Here is a 6,000-nt window from a genome sequence, read left to right as displayed (position 1 = left end):
GCGGCATGGTGTTGTTCAGTGCGGCATGGTGTTGTTCAGTGCGGCATGGTGTTGTTCAGTGCGGCATGGTGTTGTTCAGTGCGGCATGGTGTTGTTCAGTGCGGCATGGTGTTGTTCAGTGCGGCATGGTGTTGTTCAGTGCGGGATGGTGTTGTTCAGTGCGGGATGGTGTTGTTCAGTGCGGCATGGTGTTCAGTGCGGCATAATGTTGTTCAGTGCGGCATGGTGTTGTTCAGTGCGGCATGGTGTTGTTCAGTGCGGCATAATGTTGTTCAGTGCGGCATAATGTTGTTCAGTGCGGCACCTAGCACCTAGAAGGTAAATAAATAGGAAGGAAGGACTCACCGGTGACGTCGTCGCCCACGTCCAAGCGTTGTACTTTGTATTTTCATCCTTCTGACAGTGGAAAACATATAGCCAACAAACACCGTGGAACCTAAACGAATGAAAGAAAACTATCATTTGGCCACAACCAACATTCACAGATACAACACAATGTGACGTGCGGTGTTGAGGTTAAAGGTTGAGTGAAGGGCCCTCGTTTTAAACTACTTTTTTGAAAAGGAGTGGGAACAAGTAAGACGTATTTAATTTATTTATTGGGAAGTAGTAAGACTTATTAAATTTATTTAATCTACTTTTCTTCCCAGGCAAAATTTGACGTGCTGCAATTCCAAATTTCCAAAGTGAATGAAGGAATGAAATCCTTTAAATTATGATTTTGTATAAATACTAGGCATAAACACAAAATCTACGGCACAAAATGGGCAGACTTTACTTGTTTGAAAAGGACTGGTTACAAGACAGACTTTTTTAATTTATTTAATGGGAAGAAGACTTATTTAGTTTAATTGATCTATTTTTGTTCCCTGGCAAAATTCGATTTGCTGCAATTCCAAATTTCCAAAGTGAATGAAGGAATGAAGTCGTTTAAATTATGATTTTGTATAAATACTAGGCATAGACACAAAATCTACGGCACAAAACGGGCAGACTTTACTTGTTTGAAGAGGACTGGTTGCAAGACAGACTTTTCTGATTTATTTAATGGGAAGAAGACTTATTTAGTTTATTTAATCTCTTTTTGTTGCCTGGCAAAATTGGATTTGCTGAAATTGTATTTTGCCAAATCTTGACTTGAGACCTGATAGGAAGTATTAAACGCTCAGTTAAATCGATACAAGTTGGTAATAAGAGCGAGTAATGTTGGTTGAAGCGATGAATGAAGGTTAAAAGCAATTTAAATTATGACTTTGTATAAATACTAGATATTAACAGACCATCTACTGCGCAAAATGGGCAGAGTTTACTTGTTTGAGAAGGAGTGGCTTATTTAAGTCTAAGATTTATTTAATCTGTTTGTTCCCAGGCAAAATTGGATGTGATGCAATTCCAAATTTCACCACATGATGGTGCCAAATTTTGACTTCATAGGACATATTCAACACTTAACTATTATGTTCAAGGTAATCAGATTTGTTTATTATTCTAATGGCCTTTTCAAAACTATTCTGGATTACTACTTTGGATCTATTCTACATTACTTGGCAACAACATACTCTGTAACAGATTAGGCAGTATAATCACATATGTTAACTTGAGAGTGCCCACACTCAATCTACTTATCGTGATGTGTTAAATCAATTACTGTTAGACATTATTATTCTGATAATCTACCAAATCTTTGAATTGAAGAATTTGTGATTTAATTAATAGCTTGTTGTTATGTTCAGGGTAATCAGACTTGTATATAATTCTAATGGCCTTCTTTTGAAAACTATTCTGAATTACAACTTTGGATCTTATATTACTTTGCAACAATATACTCGGTGACAGATTAGGCAGTATAATCACATATGTTAACTTCAGTGCCCACACTGTATTTATTTATGGTTATTTGTTAAATCAAGTACTGTTAGACATGAAATAGGAAGTGTTTAACATAAATGTTATGGCTACTCACCGTTGTAGCTCGCTCCTGGTCAATGATACGAGCCTCTTCTTGCAGTGGAAAACTTGCAGCCAACAAACACCGTGGAACCTAAAGGAATGAAATTAAACATTAACATTTCGCCTGGACCAATATTCACACGTACAACGCAACGCGGCTACACTTCTGCTAGCGCCTCAGCTACACGTTGCTATTACAAACGTAAATCTCTTTAAACACAATGAGTGTTACTTACCGTGTACGCTGTAGACGGTCCAGTTGCAAGCAGAAAATAAAGATATTTCTGTTGATATTCGTCGTTGCTCAGTGGCTCACGGCCATCGCGCCAACAGATTTGAATTTTGGTGGAAGTTCAGCCAATTACGTCATATCCGCGGCACATGACTGCGACGTAATACCCGCTTATCTGAAACGGCAGTTAAAAGTAGAGTTACATCAAGTTTTCTTTTTTAATCAACGCAATCATTTACAACCGTTGACCAGAAAGAATCGTCGAAATTCGACGTTCCCCCCAAACGCCACACTCACTCGCTTTTCAGAGCAACAAAAGTACTTCTTTTTAAAAACGATGAGTTGTACTTACCGTGTACGCTCTGGACGGTCCAGTTGCAAGCAGAAAATAAAAATATTTCTCTCGTTAGTCGTATGTTACCATCCGCTGTGTCTTTGTCAACATCGCCATTTTCCTACTTCCTGTTGCGAGCCACGCCCACGGATTTAAATTCTGGCGGAAGAGCCCGCCCATTGGCGTCGTTTTCGCGTATAGCAAATCCGATTGGTTGGGAAGGGGGCGCGGTTATGCAGCCGAGGGGTCCTGTGATCGGTGGGATGTAAAGTAGGCGTCGACGTCACGTCCGCGTCACGTGACCACGACGTGGCAGACGTCATATAGCAACCGCTGTTTTGTTTAGTAGACTTACAGTTGTTATGCATTGACATAATGGCGCACACTCCAAATAGATTTAAATAAATTAAATAATTCTTCTGCCCACTCCCTTTTAAACAAGTTAACTCTCCCCGCGGATTTGAATTCCGGCGGAAGTTCTTACAGTTGTTATGCGTTGACATAATGGCGCACTGGTTAGCATGTCCACCTCTGAAGCATGATGTTGCGGGTTCGACGCCTGATCAATGTTAGCATGGAGTGAGCTGAAGTGCATGGCGCTGAAGATTTGAATCTTTGAAATGCGCTGAGGTCTGACGTATCAGGCAGAATGGTTTGCCATCACGTTCAACAAAAAATAGAAACTTTCCCACTCTGATAAAAACGTCCTGTGTTCATCTACATATTTTCGTTTTGCTGTGCATCTTTTCCCTGCCATTTCGAGAGCCCAATTGACACTAATAGTTTACTGGAATGTGTTTGCCCATCCTACTTTGTGGAATTTCACCACATGCGCTTTTGACGAAAATACTAAATTGAACTCAAGTGAAGCCAACACGCACAACCCCCCCCCCCCCACACACACACACACACACACACCTACACACACACACACAAATGTTGATATGAACATAAAAGAGCCGCATGCGGTTCGGGAGTTGCGGCTTGGCCAAACCTGTACTATACAACTTTATTTGTGTAAAATTTTCACAACAGCTGTCACACAAACAAAGCGGGAAAAACCGAAGACGTGCGTGTTCCGCCCACGCTGGATTTATTTGCACCTTTGAAAAGACACCGTATTGCCGCAGATGTGGCAAAGAGTACTTTTGGGCATCTGAGACGGAAGGATGTCCAAAGCATCACGTCACCTGCTCTGGTAGGAATGGTGGTGGGACGTTGAGGTCAACCGCTTTGGGGTTGGCTGAATCTTTGGTCGCAGGATGCCACACACTTGAAGACAGAAGCAGAAAAGCAGAGCTAAATGCAAAATGTACTCACCGGTGACTCCAATTTTTTCCCCCCCTGAAGAAATGGATGGACGGGTGGCCCCGGCTGGCCGGTGGGACTCTTGTTATTCTGACCCTTTTTAGTGCGCGTTTGGGGCAACAACCGTTTTTTGTGGCGCTCTCTTCTGGTTCAAGAGTGCCCTGCATGTGAATTTGCCTTTCCTGCCTTCTGATTGGATGAGCGCCGGTGTGACGCGGTGCCTCTGTCACCGTGGCGGGGGGTATACGTCGGCATCGGAGCGTCTGCCAACGTCTGAGACCGGCTGGCAGTGTATCGGAGGTGTCGAGTGCGGTGCCGCTGGAGCTCACTCACCAGCTGGTGTTAGGGCCACAGAATGAAGGCCAAGGAGAAGACTAGAAAGAGAAACAGAAACTTCTCCTCCAATTGTTTGATTTGTCTCTTGTGAGCTTCGATGAATTCTTTCAGCTCTTTGTTCCTCTAGGACGGACAAATGGAAAGTAGCCTTCAAAAGCCAGTAAGCGTGCAAGTAAGTGCCGGGCTGGCTTTGGGCCCTTACCTGTTGCGCGCTGTGCAGCAGATCCATTCTCTCTTGGAGGACGCAAGCGTCGCGCTCCCTCAACTCCCACATCAGGGCTCGCTTCCATTGGTCCACGGCGCTCCTAAGCTCTTGTCTCTGATCCGCCGTCAGCACGTCATTCACGCCAGCGTGGCTGGCTTTTTCGCCGTCCGTGGCGGGGCAGTCCCGCTGCGGTAGCGCCTCGTACAACATGGCCTCCAGCTCCATGATCCTCTGGGCCGCAATCCTCGTCCATCAGTAGTCCGGCGGGAGATTTGAGGGCGGCTTACCTTATGAGCCTGGTCCATGGAACGCTTCCTGAAGTCCAACTCTTCATCCAGGTAGCCCTTCTGGTTGCAGAACATATCCTAGCACAGCTCAAGGTCAGAATTGTTGGGGCACATTGCCCCGAGTTCCCCTTGGCTGATGTCGCGTGTCTGTCTACCTTCTCACTTTCAATGTCCAACATCTTCTGTTGAAGTGCTGACTTGGTCACTTTGATGTATTCTAACCACTGAGGAAAGGCTGCTGTCACATAAGCAGAATGCGAGAGCGTGCGTGGACGTGCGCGTTACCTTCTCGGCTAGGGTGGGAAGGGTCCTGGCGTGAATCACGACCACCTGCTCCTCGTTGGTGAGATTCTGCAAGAGCCCAAAGGCACAGCGTCAACAAGGTTCTTTCAGCGCAAAGCCTTCCAAAAGTCACATTTGAGCCGCCGAGTCTCGTGGAGTGCGAACATAAGGAGTTCGACATACACTTACGGCGTTATCGCCCAGGATGTCCAGCTTCTTCATCAGATCACTGATGACGATGTCCTGGGGAAAGGCGCAAGGAGCAATGTAAGGTGTTCTGGGACCTCAGGTTAAGGTTAGGGTTGCGAGGGACGCCTTACGTACGCTCACGCCGTCGGCCTCGCAGTAGATCTGCAAAGGGCTGAGGCCGTCTGGGAAACGGACTTGCAGAAACTTCAAGACGGGGGAGCGCCACTCCCTCTCCTGAAAGGCAGAGGCATGCATCCGTCCGTCCGTCCGTCCGTCCGTCACATCTCTGGCCTCAAAACGCTTGTGCGAGTCTTCCCACCTCCAGCTCCAGGATGCGGAACTCAAGCAGTTCGTTTTGGTCTCGGATATCCTGGATGTGCTCTTTCAGACGCGCTTCTTCCGCCTCCATCCGCCTGACCTGAAAAGACAGTCAGACCTCATCTGCGGGGCTTCCGGACGGGTGTGACGCCAAGCGACTCCGCCCAGCGCCTTTCTTTCCGTCACCTTTTCGGCCAACTGCTGATTGCTCTGACGCAGCAGCTGCTTCTCCTCCACCCACTTGACATTCTAGAAGAGACAAACGCGTGGACAGCTTTGGAATGTTGTGTCATTTTCATCCACAAATTCTTTGGTTGACTGGAAAATGACATTTGCTTTTCTCCACATTTTCCCAGCCACGTTCAGGGGGGGGGGGGGGGGGGGGGGGGGGGTTGTTGGTCCAGTAATGCCAGACGAATGAGTGACTGAAGAATGTAGCTATTTTGTCTGAGAAAAAGGTGTGCTCATTGATAAGCTTACCTGTCCTTGTTGCTTCAGCGCTGACTCCAGATCTGCTACTCTGCTTTGATAGTGACCCATTTCTACTGTCATGTAACAT

The 6,000-nt window shown here is 46.0% G+C and overlaps 1 long non-coding RNA gene across 1 annotated transcript; it reads right to left on the bottom strand.

Annotated features, from left to right (window-relative positions):
- Nucleotides 1-329: 329 nt before the first annotated feature.
- LOC125989919 (uncharacterized) lies at nucleotides 330-2,673 on the bottom strand. Its single transcript, XR_007488749.2, has 4 exons — nucleotides 2,535-2,673; nucleotides 2,187-2,357; nucleotides 1,964-2,041; nucleotides 330-436 (listed from the first exon to the last, which is right to left on the bottom strand). It is a non-coding gene; the product is annotated as an uncharacterized lncRNA (long non-coding RNA).
- Nucleotides 2,674-6,000: the final 3,327 nt, after the last annotated feature.

This window comes from Syngnathus scovelli, chromosome 1 (assembly GCF_024217435.2).
Source record: "Syngnathus scovelli strain Florida chromosome 1, RoL_Ssco_1.2, whole genome shotgun sequence".
Lineage (NCBI taxonomy): Eukaryota > Metazoa > Chordata > Actinopteri > Syngnathiformes > Syngnathidae > Syngnathus > Syngnathus scovelli.
Note: the sequence above shows the minus strand (reverse complement) of the source record. Positions and strands in the feature narration are given on the sequence as shown.